At 48.1% G+C, this 13824-nt stretch overlaps 1 protein-coding gene across 1 annotated transcript in view; it reads right to left on the bottom strand.

Moving 5' to 3' along the window:
- The window catches only part of dnajb11 (DnaJ heat shock protein family (Hsp40) member B11), a 441748-nt gene that overhangs the window by 350779 nt on the left and 77145 nt on the right, over positions 1–13824 (bottom strand). The gene's annotated exons all lie outside the window — the stretch shown is intronic.

Raw genomic sequence — 13824 nt, 5'->3', positions numbered from 1 at the left:
CAATCCATCATCTTAGCACCTGACTTCTTCGACCAACATGCACATGAGTGGACGTGGTATCGTGATTTGGAGGATGCAGATGTTCAACCTTTAAAAAAACAACTCCATTGGCTGGAAAGAATATAGATAGAAGCCCGAAACCAAGCAGAGCTGCACCACTGGATCACGAAGCTGAACGTTATTGTTGATCTATGTTTACTGTCTCGTTGTTCTTCTCTGTCTCCCTCCTTCCCTGAGTGGAGGAGTGGACCAGATGTCTGTTTAAGGGACCTTCAAATCCCACTGCTGCAGACACACACGCTCACACGCTAGCATGTTGGTTCATAATTAATGAGATTAGCGAGTTTATGTGCTGTGACGAGACCTGCGTCTGGCTGACTGCAGAGGGGAAGGAGCTGGAAGCAAAGCATGATGGGAAAATAAGTGATGAATGAACAGAAGAGAGTGGAGGTGTGTGTGATGCGAAACACAACTTTTCACACTGACCACTGAGAAGTGATGAATGTCAGCGTGCGCGTGGAGCCGGTGGGTTCATCACAGACAGTGACGTGTTGATCGGCACATGTTGGTGTCAGACATTAGATTAACCTCATTAGTGTGGACCGTGTCTGCCTGTGTCTGTTCACATTAAATAAACACTCCAACACTTTCAGACGGACCGAACCAGCCGCCGTGAGCTTCGACCCCAACACGCAGAATTATCACAGTACATTAACGAGGACCGTTTGCCGCAACATATTATTAACATATTAACCTCCAGTCCCGACTGGTTCACTATTAAAGTCAACATCAGAGGAAACTGCTGGTGGTCAGTGGATCCTCAACGTGTTAAAGTTTGACACTGATGTTGATTATTGATGTGAAGTTGTAACTTCGTCTTCATGCGGGTTTGGAATTCAAACTCTTGGTAAACACTTTTGTTTTTGAAAACATGACATAATTTATACTTTATGCAATGATTTTATTGAAGTTAAAATACCATTGCTGCTTGCAGAACTATCATTCTTGTGGTGTCCTCGCTGTCCATGTCAGTGTCCTGTTGTTAATGTCCTGTCCCCTGTCTGTCTCTATCGTTTGCCCGTTGTCTTTTGTCATTGTCTTCTGTCAGTGTCCTGTTATTGGTAAACGCTGTGTTCACTCTGCTGTCTTTGTCCGTCATTTGGGTGTGTCCTCCTTGTGGTGTGTCCTCTGTCCTTGTCTGTGGTCTGTCTCTTCATCGTCTTTGTGATCTGTCCTCAATCTGTGTGTTGTCATGTTTCTGTCATGTGCTCACCTGTTTGTCATGTTGACTTACCCCAGTTTGCAAGTTCTCCTTGTGGTTTCCTTATTTTGTATCATATATGTTCCCATTATTTGTTCCCCGGTTTATCTTATGTTTCCCTGTTGACACTTTGTACACCTTTGAGTTCCATGGTTATTTTTGCTTTGTATTTGTGGTTTTGTGATCTCTTGATTAGGTTGTGTTTGATTATCTTTATGTTGTGGGTTTACTTTCCCCTGGATATCTGTTTTAGTTCTGAGTCATTCACTGACTGACTCATCTTCAACCATTTATCCAGAACCAGGTCATGGGGGGTTCTGAGTCTCCTTTTGTTTGTTTAGCTTGTCATGTGCATTTCCACCCACCTTATCTCTCCTGTTTCACTCACCTGCAGTTCATTTTAGCATTATAGTTCCTCTGTGTATTTTAGCTGCACCTTTTCCTTGTTTGTTTGCTGGTTTCTTCGCGTTAGTCACTCCTGTGATTTTTATGCATGAGTACTTTGAGATTCTTGTCACCTGTGTACTGCTGTGTTTAGTTTTTGTGTTTTGTTCATTCCTTGTTACCTTCGTATTGGATTTTGCTGTGTGTTTGTTTTGGATTCTTGGATCCACCTTGCTCTCACATTGCATGTCAGACAATCATTCACCTGTGTGGAAGAATAATTCACCTTGTGTGTTCTCACCTCATCTGCGGTTTGATTGCTGCCTGCATTTTGAGTTCAATTTGACATGACTAAACTGTAACAATAATAAATTAAAGTTAATTACAGGTGCACAATTTAACAGCAGTAGAAACTGTTGGGACTGACTGATGAATTATAGACCAATAAACAATTCAATAAACAACAAAAGTGTCATTGCAACATGAACATTTTCATGGAGTCGACTGTAAACTAAGTCAACTAAAACTCCTGTCACACCTTGACAATTTAGCCAGTGTATGCTGAGCATATTAAAAACGCTGGCACACGCCGGAATGCATCTAATAAGTTATTGATAAGGGCATCTTCCCACATAACACGACGTTGGGTGAAAGAAGCAAAAACTGGAAGAAAATTCGCAACAAAAAAAGAAATGGGGAACCGCGAAACATTCCACCTGCTGTTGGGAGGGACACACGGTCGGACAGACGTGCATGATGCAGCGGCGATGATTTTGTGCATGCACACAAGCATGCACAAACACAGTGCAAGCAGCTGGAACGTGTGGCACCACATCGTGCCACTGCTGTGGAGAAAAAAGAATAAAAACCACAGTTATAAAAAACACAGCGATTTATTGAATCCCTCTTATCAAGCAGACAATACAAGTATGAACAATCTGTTCCTCTGTAGATGACCCATGGTCACAGACATACATTCATGAAATTAACATGAATGAAGCAGTGCACTCTTATCATGTCCACATCTGTTGGCCCGGTGTGTCCAGCTGGCCCTGTGTACGTGTCCAGTGAGTGGTGCATGTGTCCAGCAAGAGGTGCTCTGAACGAGAGACACCGTGTCTTGTGGATTATAGCTCACATGGGTGACTTGACATTCAGATCACCAGCTGAGTGTTCGCTACTCTTCACATGGAGCAGCCTGCCGGTGTGCACGCTGACATGGTTCCTACAGCCCATGGCAATGGTGATATATATTTTTGTGTATTTCCATGTGAGGACAGCAAGCACATGCACGTGCCTCATGGTGTAGAGTTGTAAGGTCATGTCCTTCATAACATGGTATGTGTTCTCCAGCTGTGACTCATGGGTCCAGAGATCTCAACAGCTGTTGCTCTTTGCAGCCACGCCCACCCGTTCATTCAGCCCAAGTGTCACTCTCTGTTTCTGTGTTCTGTGATTAATTATTTTAGTTATTTGCTATGTAATTGTGTATGTAATTATTGTAGTATTTATTTATATACTTGTCCTAGCTCTGTTCTGTGTATTTTTAATTTAACACGTCGTGTGCACTGAGCCATCATTTCCAGCTGTCATGCAAATGTGCCCCCCCGCACGCCCCCCCCGCACGCCACGTGTTATACCGCTTTGCCCACCTCATTAATCATGATGGACAGGTGAGGGGTCGTGGTTCTGGTAGCCGCCGTCTTGCCAATTCTCCGGTAGGTCAGGGCAACACATAAACCAATAAGCACAAGCTCTCCTACTATAAACCCAAATAAAAATAAGTCTTCGATGTCCTCCACAGAGAGTGGAGCCAAGCACACGATGCTCCACTTCTCCCAGGTGTTGAGAACATAGCCCACAGGGTAGGTTTCATCTGGGCATGCAGGGTCCCCCAGCCCTGATTTCCTTGTTGAAAAAATGGTGTCAGTAGTGTTCAGAGATCAGCTGATCAATTCCATGGTTATTCAAAATATAGTTTGAAGAATTCACAGTCTGGTGAAGTATGGACTTTGAAGGTTGGAGCAGAGATAGAGGAACACAGAGGAAAAGAGAGAGGAATAGATGCGACTGCCCTCACCAAAGTCCCAAGCTAAAAGTGAAGTCCTAAGCAAAAATGCGTAGCTGATTTCATAGCCGATGATACATTTGCTGTCAGAACTTGAAACCATCTCTCATTGCTCCCAGAATCACAGAGAATTTATCTGCAGCTGCAGGTTCTCTTGTGTGTGTTGTGTGGTGCAGAATGTATTTAGAATCTTGTCTCAACGGTAATTATTTACTATATATATATATATATATATATATATATATATATATATATATATATATATATATATATATATATATATATATATATAGTAATGGATTGCTAAAACAGTCACAGTTTCATTCCTTCTGATGAGTTAGATGATGTGTCTATAAAGTTATGTTTATTATAGATGTAAACCCTTGTCACAATCATTCAGATGTGCTGTGCACATTGACACACATTGATGTGTAGTGTTTTTGAAGAAGTTGCACAATGTTCACGACTAGTTCACGAAATGAATGCGTGCCAGAAGCTGTGCAGACCTCATGCACAGTTTACAACGAGTTTACAATAGTTTACGACGGGTTTAATAACTGCCATGCCAGATTGCGTGTCAGTGCAGGGATCATATTTGTGTAAGTGTCAAGGTGCCGTGATTGCCACATGTTTGTCAGTGATATGCTGCTGCACACTTTACATAAGTGGAACTATTGTTGGGTGTAAGTTGTGTACGCTGGAAATCGTTGGTGTAAATTCATTGAAACGTTACATATAGCATGTATAAGTCCAGCTGATTATGAATACACTCTGTACGCGTCCAACAGTGAGAAAACAATCAGCGTGTACCAGCATTTTCAATACGGTCAGCACACGCTGGCTCAGTCATCAAGGTGTGACAGGGCCCAACCCAACCGAGACAGTTGAAGATTTTAACAATGGCAATAAGTGATGAGGATGAAAATGTGTCTGTTTAATGTTTAACACATTTGGTTGATGCATTCATGAATTAAACTGTTAAATTCAATTATTAAGAAAGCTTCATTTTTAAATGATTATAGTGTTAATGTACTGTGTATTTAACTAAAACATTTTTTTTTAGCTTTTCTCCATTGTAAAAGAATAAGAACTGTTAAAAAAATAAAATAAATCCTGGTTTGATTTTAATTCACCTTTAAAACCAGTTTGGGAACCTGATCTGTGTTTACATTTAGTCCTGAAGATGTGCAATGGGATTTTATCCCCAAAATGTTCCATTTCTAGATATTAAAAAATAAATAAATAAATGAAATGGTTGGTAAGGTTAGATCTTACTTGTGTGAAGCACCTTGAGGCAGCTTTGTTGTGATTTGGTCCTATATAAATTAAAATAAATTGAAATCGAAAGGTTGTTTTTTTATTTGTTTTCTAGGACAACTGGGCCTTCGTCATTTGGATGTATGCAGAGTCTGAGGGAGTTCTAAACTTATACAAACAAATTTAGGTATGAACATATTGAAGAATCGCAGATTTGTGCATCAAAAGAGCCTACGCACAGCTGAAGCACAGATTTGTGTGTACGTGTGGGTAGAGGGCACCCAGTGACCTTCTCTGGAGCTCTTTCCTGTTTGTCCCCGTGCAGCTGATAAACCACGTCCAGAGGCAGTATGTGAGGATGCTCTCCATGCAGAGCAGGAAAAAGTTTTGTTGGGGGGGCTGAGGGGGACTGGGGTAAAAGTTTGCTTTATAAATACCAAGGTATACAAGGTCTATTAGAAAAGTATCCGACCTTATTATTTTTTTCAAAAACCATATGGATTTGAATCATGTGTGATTACATCAGACATGCTTGAACCCTCGTGGGCATGCGAGAGTTTTTTCACGCCTGTCGGTTACGTCATTCGCCTGTGGGCAGTCTTTGAGTGAGGAGTCGCCCACCCTCTCGTCGTTTTTTTCATTGTTTAGGAATGGCTCAGAGATTGCTGCTTTGTTTGATCAAAATTTTTTTCAAAAGCTGTAAGGCACAACTGAGTGGACACCATTCAATAAATTCAGCTGGTTTTTGGTAAAAATTTTAACGGCTGATGAGAGATTTTGGTCTGGTAGTGTCACTTTAAGGACGGCCCACGGCGCCTGACGGCGATCTGCGCTTCGAGGCGGCAGCGTCTCACCGTTTCAAGTTGAAAACTTCCACATTTCAGGCTCTGTTGACCCAGTAAGTCGTCAGAGAACAGAGAACTTTCAGAAGAAGTCGGCATGAGGAGTTTATTCAGACATTCCATTGTTAACGGACATTTTGTAATGAAAGAACGTGCGGGCAGAGTCGCATGTCGGGCCGGACCCGACCGCGGGGGGGTCGCGACAGGAAAAACACCTCCGTTGGAAACCTTAACAGACAAGTTGGAACATGCCCAAGCTGTTAAACAATTTCTCAGTTACTCACTTGTTGAAAGCCATCAAAAGCCGCCTGAATTTTACAAATGGTTTTCAACATGGAGGTGTTTTTCCTGTCGCGGCGCACACAGATTCACCAAGTCATCACAGAAACGACTCGGCGAATTTGCGCGCACGTCTTTCATTACAAAATGTCCTTAAACAGTGGAATGTCCGCATAAAGTCCTCATGCCGGCCTCTTCTGAATCTTCTCTGTTCTCTCACGACATCCTGGGTGAATTAAGCCTTAAATTAGGATGTTTTCAGGTCGAAACAGGCCGACAACGGCGCCTGGAAGCGCTGCAGGACGTCCCGCTCCGTGGGAAGTCCTTACACCGACAGAAACACCCCATAATCTCTCATCAGCCGTTAAACTTTTCAATGAAAACCAGCTTAATTTCTTGAATAGTGTCCACTCGGATATTCCTCACAGGTCCAGAAAAATTTTTGATAAAGCAACGCGCACCGTCTCGAGCAGCGTGTGAAACAAAGGAATTCAGCCGAGAGGGCGGGACCACGTCTCACTCAAGGCCTGCCCACAGGGAAATGACGTCACCGACGCGTGAAAAAACTCACGCATGCGCACGAGGGTTCAAGCATGATTGGTGTAATCGCATGTCATTCAAATCCATATAGTTAAAAAAAAATAAAAGTGTCGGTTTCTTATCTAATAGACCTCGTATGTTTTAGTCGCCCGTGCTCCTCTAAAATGTGGTATCAATGCACACACACATCACTTAGAATGATTGCAAGTTTAGTAAACTTGCACATATGTATACAAACTGAATTCATTGAAATGGTGCTCAAGACAATGCATGGAATCAACCTCACACAAATCATCTATATCAAAGATTTATTGCCAATTTAACACCGAGGTTTTGGCCGAACAATGATATACTACTACTAATAATAATATTATAATAATAATAATAATAATAATAATAATAATAATAAGATAATAATTATCTTATTAATAATAAGATAATAATATCAAGCACTTCGGCCGCGTGCTTGATGAATTTCTGTGCAAAAAGCAGTTCCCAGATAACTGTGATATATTCCTGTGAGATAATAAGCATATCTCATCTAAATCTATTCTAAAATTTACCAGTAATAAAATTCTAAAGATAAGTGAAGTGAAAAAAAAAAAGTTTTAAGAGTGGCCATAATAAATATTTAGGAAACCAAAATTTTTGGAGTATGGAGTTAAATTTGTCTCATTAATACTTGCAAATGCACAGAGGGTGATTTACAAATATCATTTAATTTGTACACGTGCTTTGTGATCCACAAACACAAATTTCTGATTTGTAACTCGTGTGTGGGTTTTTACAAATAAATGTTTATTTGCAAAAGTGAAATGTTGTGTGGGCCGCCAGAAGAGGAGGTACTGCTGGCCCACCACCAGAAGGCGCCCTGCCTGAAGTGCGGGCTTCAGGCACGAGAGGGCGCTGCCGCCTCAGGAACAAGCCGTGGTGACAGCTGTCACCAATCATCTGTGACAGCTGTCACTAATCTATACATCTGGTATAAAAGCAGGAAGACACCTCCACCAAACTGCCGAGATATCATCTTCATCTGGAGGTAATACTCTCAGCCCTTTTTTGTGAGATTTATAAATCTGTGATTGTGAGTGTTTGCAGGAGAACCGGTCGTTTTTGCGGAGGCTGTGCATGACGGCGCTCCTTTTCATCTGAGACCGCTGCAACGTGTTGAGTGAGAGGTGGAGGTGGCATTCCCACCATTGTTACTGGGTGTTCACACACCCACCCTTTGACTGTCTTTTGCTTTCTGCCAGCAGTACCAGATCCGACACGCCAGAAAGGTGGCCACCTGGGGACTCCGGGACTTGGCGGCTCCAGTATTCCTCGGGTTCAGGTGGTGGTGGAAATCGTGTGGTTCCGGTTCGTTTCCAGACGGGCGTCTCCTATCGTCGAGCCTGCCCACACGACACCTTTATTAATTGACTGTTGCACATTCTGATTCTGCTGTGTTTGGTTGTGACATTCACACCAGTAAAGTGTTATAATTTGACTTCTTCCATTGTCCGTTCATTTACGCCCCCTGTTGTGGGTCCGTGTCACTACACTTTCCCAACAGGATATCTCGGCCAGTGTCATGGACTCCGAGGGGCGTCACCAGGCTGTTGAACAACCAATGGGAGAGCAGGGAGCGCAGGCATCTGCAGGAGGCGTGATTGGTGAGCTACAGCATATTCTCACCGCCTTTACGGCTCGAATGGATCAAATAGCCGAGCAAAACATCCTCCTGAACCGCAGGGTGGAGGCTCTCTCCGTGCAAGTGGCGGCGAGCGCTCAGGGCGCTGCTGCAGCTCCTCCTCCTGTCGATCCTGTGCTAGATATGAATGTTCCAGTGGTGGTCCAACAACCCCTCCCACCATCCCCTGAAGCATACATAAGCCCTCCTGAGCCGTACGGAGGTTGTGTGGAGACGTGCGCGGACTTTCTTATGCAGTGTTCGCTCGTCTTCGCACAACGTCCCGTCATGTACGCATCAGATGCAAACAAAATAGCTTATGTGATCACTCTGCTTCGGGGAGAGGCACGCGCTTGGGCTACGGCGCTTTGGGAGCAAAATTCACGGCTCCTTCACACATACACTGGGTTTGTGAGGGAGTTCAGAACTGTGTTTGATCACCCTAACAGGAGAGAGACCGCTTCAACCGTGCTGCTGTCGATGAGACAGGGACGCCGGAGCGCAGCCGCTTATGCAGTCGACTTCCGCATCGCGGCTGCGAGGTCCAGCTGGAATAACGCTGCGCTCCGCGCCGCCTTTGTAAACGGACTGTCGTCAGTCCTAAAGGAGCACCTAGTGGCCAAGGATGAACCGCGGGAATTAGATGGGCTTATTGATCTCGTTATACGGTTAGACAATCGGTTGGAGGAACACCATCGGGAACGAGGCAAAGGACGTGGCCGGGCGCGCGCCGTCCCTCTTCCTTCCGGGTCCGAGAGAGGTCCGCCCTTCCCACACTCCCTGGCCTCTACGTCCCGTGGGGCGACAGCTCCCCCTGCTGACAAAGCTATGGACACGAGCAGGGCCACATTTAGACCACCTAATAGACAGAGGAGGTTTCCACGCGGGGCGTGTTTTGTTTGTGGCTCAATGGAGCATCAATTGAGCAATTGCCCCGAACAGTTAAACACCAACGCCCGCCCCTAGAGACTGGGCTTAGGGTGGGCCAAAAAATTCACGTGGAACACACACATATTGCCGCACGACTCCCAGTTACAATCCTTAGTGGGGATTTAACCCTTCAGGCCCCAGCACTGGTAGACACAGGGTCAGAAGGGAATCTGTTAGACAGCAGATGGGCCAGGGAGATAGGGCTCCCTCTGGTGGCGCTACCTACACCATTGCAGGTGCGAGCACTAGATGGCACCCTACTCCCTTTACTCACACACAAGACACCACCAGTAACTCTGGTAGTGTCAGGGAATCATAGGGAGGAGATTGAGTTTTTTGTGACTCCTTCTACCTCCCGTGTGATTCTGGGGTTCCCCTGGATGTTGAAACGCAATCCCCGGATTGATTGGCCGTCCGGGGTGGTGGTACAGTGGAGCGAAACCTGCCATCGGAGGTGTTTGGGATCCTCGGTTCCTCCCGGTTCCCAGGCTAAGGAGCAGGTCCAAGTACCCCCCAATCTGTCGGCGGTGCCGGTTGAGTACCACGATCTTGCTGACGTTTTTAGCAAGGATCGGGCACTCACTCTTCCCCCGCACCGTCCATATGATTGTGCCATCGATTTGTTGCCAGGCGTGGAGTTCCCGTCCAGCAGGCTGTACAACCTCTCCCGACCTGAGCGCGAATCGATGGAGACCTACATCCGGGACTCCTTAGCTGCCGGGCTGATCCGTAACTCCACCTCTCCGATGGGAGCGGGTTTCTTTTTTGTGGGAAAAAAGATGGCGGTCTTCGTTCATGCATTGATTATCGGGGGCTGAACGAGATCACGGTTCGCAACCGATACCCGTTGCCTTTGTTGGATTCAGTGTTCACCCCCCTGCATGGAGCCAAAACCTTCACAAAGTTGGATCTTAGGAACGCATACCACCTAGTTCGGATCCGGAAGGGAGACGAATGGAAGACGGCATTTAACACCCCGTTAGGTCATTTTGAGTACCTGGTCATGCCGTTCGGCCTCACTAACGCCCCCGCGACGTTCCAAGCTTTGGTTAATGACGTCTTGCGGGACTTCCTGCACCGATTCGTCTTCGTATATCTGGATGATATACTCATCTTTTCTCCGGACCCTGAGACCCATGTACGGCATGTACGTCAGGTCCTGCAGCGGTTGTTGGAGAACCGGTTGTTTGTGAAGGGCGAGAAGTGTGAGTTTCACCGCACTTCTTTGTCCTTCCTGGGGTTTATCATCTCCTCCAACTCCGTCGCCCCGGATCCGGCCAAGGTTGCAGTGGTGAGAGACTGGCCCCAACCTACAAGCCGTAGGAAGCTGCAACAGTTCCTCGGCTTCGCAAATTTCTACAGGAGGTTCATTAAGGGGTATAGTCAGGTTGTTAGCCCCCTGACGGCCCTGACCTCACCAAAAGTTCCCTTCACCTGGTCGGATCGGTGCGAAGCCGCGTTTAGGGAGTTGAAACGCCAGTTCTCGACTGCACCGGTCTTGGTGCAGCCCGATCCTGGTCGCCAGTTTGTGGTTGAAGTGGACGCCTCTGACTCAGGGATAGGAGCCGTGCTATCCCAGAGCGGAGGAACTGATAAGGTTCTTCACCCGTGTGCCTATTTTTCCCGCAGGTTGACCCCAGCAGAGCGGAACTATGACGTGGGCAATCGAGAGCTCCTTGCGGTGAAAGAGGCCCTTGAGGAGTGGAGACACCTGCTGGAGGGAGCGTCTGTGCCTTTCACGGTTTTCACTGACCACCGGAACCTGGAGTATATCAGGACCGCCAAGCGACTGAACCCCAGGCAAGCCCGCTGGTCACTGTTTTTCGGCCGTTTTGACTTCCGGATCACCTACCGCCCCGGGACCAAAAACCAAAGATCGGATGCCCTGTCCCGGGTGCATGAACAGGAAGTCAAGACCGAGCTGTCGGATCCACCGGAACCCATTCTCCCGGAGTCCACTATCATGGCTGCTCTGACCTGGGACATGGAGAAGACCGTCCGGGAGGCCCTGGCATGGAGCCCGGATCCTGGAACAGGACCGAAGAACAGACTATACGTCCCACCAGAGGCCAGAGCTGCCGTCCTGGACTTCTGTCACGGGTCCAAACTCTCCTGCCACCCAGGGGTGCGTAGGACCGTGGCAGTAGTCCGGCAGCGCTTCTGGTGGGCGTCCCTGGAGACTGATGTCCGGGCTTACATCCAGGCCTGCACCACCTGCGCCAGGGGCAAGGCTGACCACCAGAAGGCACAGGGACTTCTACAGCCACTTCCTGTGCCTCACCGCCCCTGGTCCCACATCGGTCTGGATTTTGTCACGGGCCTCCCGCCGTCCCGGGGACACACCACCATACTCATGATAGTGGACCGTTTCTCCAAGGCGGCCCACTTCGTGGCCCTCCCGAAGCTCCCGTCGGCCCAGGAGACGGCGGATCTCCTCGTCCACCATGTTGTCCGGCTGCATGGGATACCAACAGACATCGTTTCGGATCGCGGTCCCCAGTTCTCCTCGCAGGTGTGGAGAAGTTTCTGCCGGGAACTGGGGGCTACTGTAAGCCTCTCGTCTGGGTATCACCCGCAGACTAACGGACAGGTCGAACGGGCCAACCAGGAGTTGGAGCAGGCCCTCAGGTGCACGACCTCCGCACACCCGACGGCTTGGAGTGAACATCTGGCCTGGATCGAGTACGCTCATAACAGCCAGGTGTCCTCTGCCACCGGCCTCTCCCTGTTCGAGGTGTGTCTGGGGTACCAGCCCCCTTTGTTTCCTTTGGTGGAGGGAGAGGTCGGTTCGGCCTTGTTGAGGGCCCGGATGAGGGCTAAAGCCCATGCAGACCGTCGACGGTCCCCGGCCCCTACTTACCAGCCCGGGCAGGAGGTGTGGCTTTCCACCAAGGACATTCCTCTCCAGGTCGAGTCCCCCAAATTGAAGGACCGTCTCATTGGACCCTTCCCCATCCTCAAGGTCCTCAGTCCTACCGCAGTGAGGCTCCAACTCCCGGCCTCACTGCGGATCCATCCGGTCTTTCATGTCTCCAGGATTAAACCGCATCACACCTTGCCCCTCTGTGCACCCGGTCCAGCGCCGCTTCCTGCCCGTATTATCGACGGGGAGCCGGCTTGGACAGTTCGCCGGCTCTTGGACGTCCGACGCATGGGCCGGGATTTCCAGTATTTGGTGGACTGGGAGGGGTATGGGCCCGAAGAACGCTCCTGGGTGAAGAGGAGCTTCATCCTGGACCCGGCCCTCCTGGCCGATTTCTATCGTCGCCACCCGGACAAGCCTGGTCGGGCGCCAGGAGGCGCCTGTTGAGGGGGGGGGTCCTGTTGTGTGGGCCGCCAGAAGAGGAGGTACTGCTGGCCCACCACCAGAAGGCGCCCTGCCTGAAGTGCGGGCTTCAGGCACGAGAGGGCGCTGCCGCCTCAGGAACAAGCCGTGGTGACAGCTGTCACCAATCATCTGTGACAGCTGTCACTAATCTATACATCTGGTATAAAAGCAGGAAGACACCTCCACCAAACTGCCGAGATATCATCTTCATCTGGAGGTAATACTCTCAGCCCTTTTTTGTGAGATTTATAAATCTGTGATTGTGAGTGTTTGCAGGAGAACCGGTCGTTTTGGTGGAGGCTGTGCATGACGGCGCTCCTTTTCCTCTGAGACCACTGCAACGTGTTGAGTGAGAGGTGGAGGTGGCATTCCCACCATTGTTACTGGGTGTTCACACACCCACCCTTTGACTGTCTTTTGCTTTCTGCCAGCAGTACCAGATCCGACACGCCGGAGAGGTGGCCACCTGGGGACTCCGGGACTTGGCGGCTCCAGTATTCCTCGGGTTCAGGTGGTGGTGGAAATCGTGTGGTTCCGGTTCGTTTCCTGACGGGCGTCTCTTATCGTCGAGCCTGCCCACACGACACCTTTATTAATTGACTGTTGCACATTCTAATTCTGCTGTGTTTGGTTGTGACATTCACACCAGTAAAGTGTTATAATTTGACTTCTTCCATTGTCCGTTCATTTACGCCCCCTGTTGTGGGTCCGTGTCACTACACTTTCCCAACAGTGAAAATTCTGTTTGTGAAGGGTGATTCAGCATTGGTGGATCACCAAACACACACATTCATCACTTTGGTCAGTTACACAATATTGAGACATTCTCAGCACAAAACTTCACTTGAGATCCACAAATATGTCAGTCGCTAGTCACATTATTGGCAGAATTATTGGGGGGGCTGAGGCGGGGCTTGGCTCATTATTGGGGAGCTTAAGCCCCCCCAAGCCCCCCTTGGCGCCGCCACTGACCAGACATCTCTGGTTATTTTTCCTGAGGATTCTGAGAAAGTGAGTCTTTGCTGTTCCTTCTTTACCAAGTGTGTGGTGTTCCTGTCCCAGGTCAGTTTCTCCTCTATGTGGACTCCCAGGAAACAGAAGTCCCTGACCCTTTCCACACAGGTCCCCCCAATGATAGATGAAGATTTTGGTGAAAATCCCAGTAAGCTGGTCTGCACAGTCTTTCAGCACCCGTCTGGAGACGCTGTCAGGGCTGTTCCTGGGTTGGACCCCCCTCCCCCCTCAGCCTGCGTCTCACCTTGT

The sequence above is a fragment of the Thalassophryne amazonica genome, chromosome 14 (assembly GCF_902500255.1).
Source record: "Thalassophryne amazonica chromosome 14, fThaAma1.1, whole genome shotgun sequence".
NCBI classification, from domain to species: domain Eukaryota; kingdom Metazoa; phylum Chordata; class Actinopteri; order Batrachoidiformes; family Batrachoididae; genus Thalassophryne; species Thalassophryne amazonica.
This window is presented reverse-complemented; position numbering and strand designations above follow the sequence as displayed.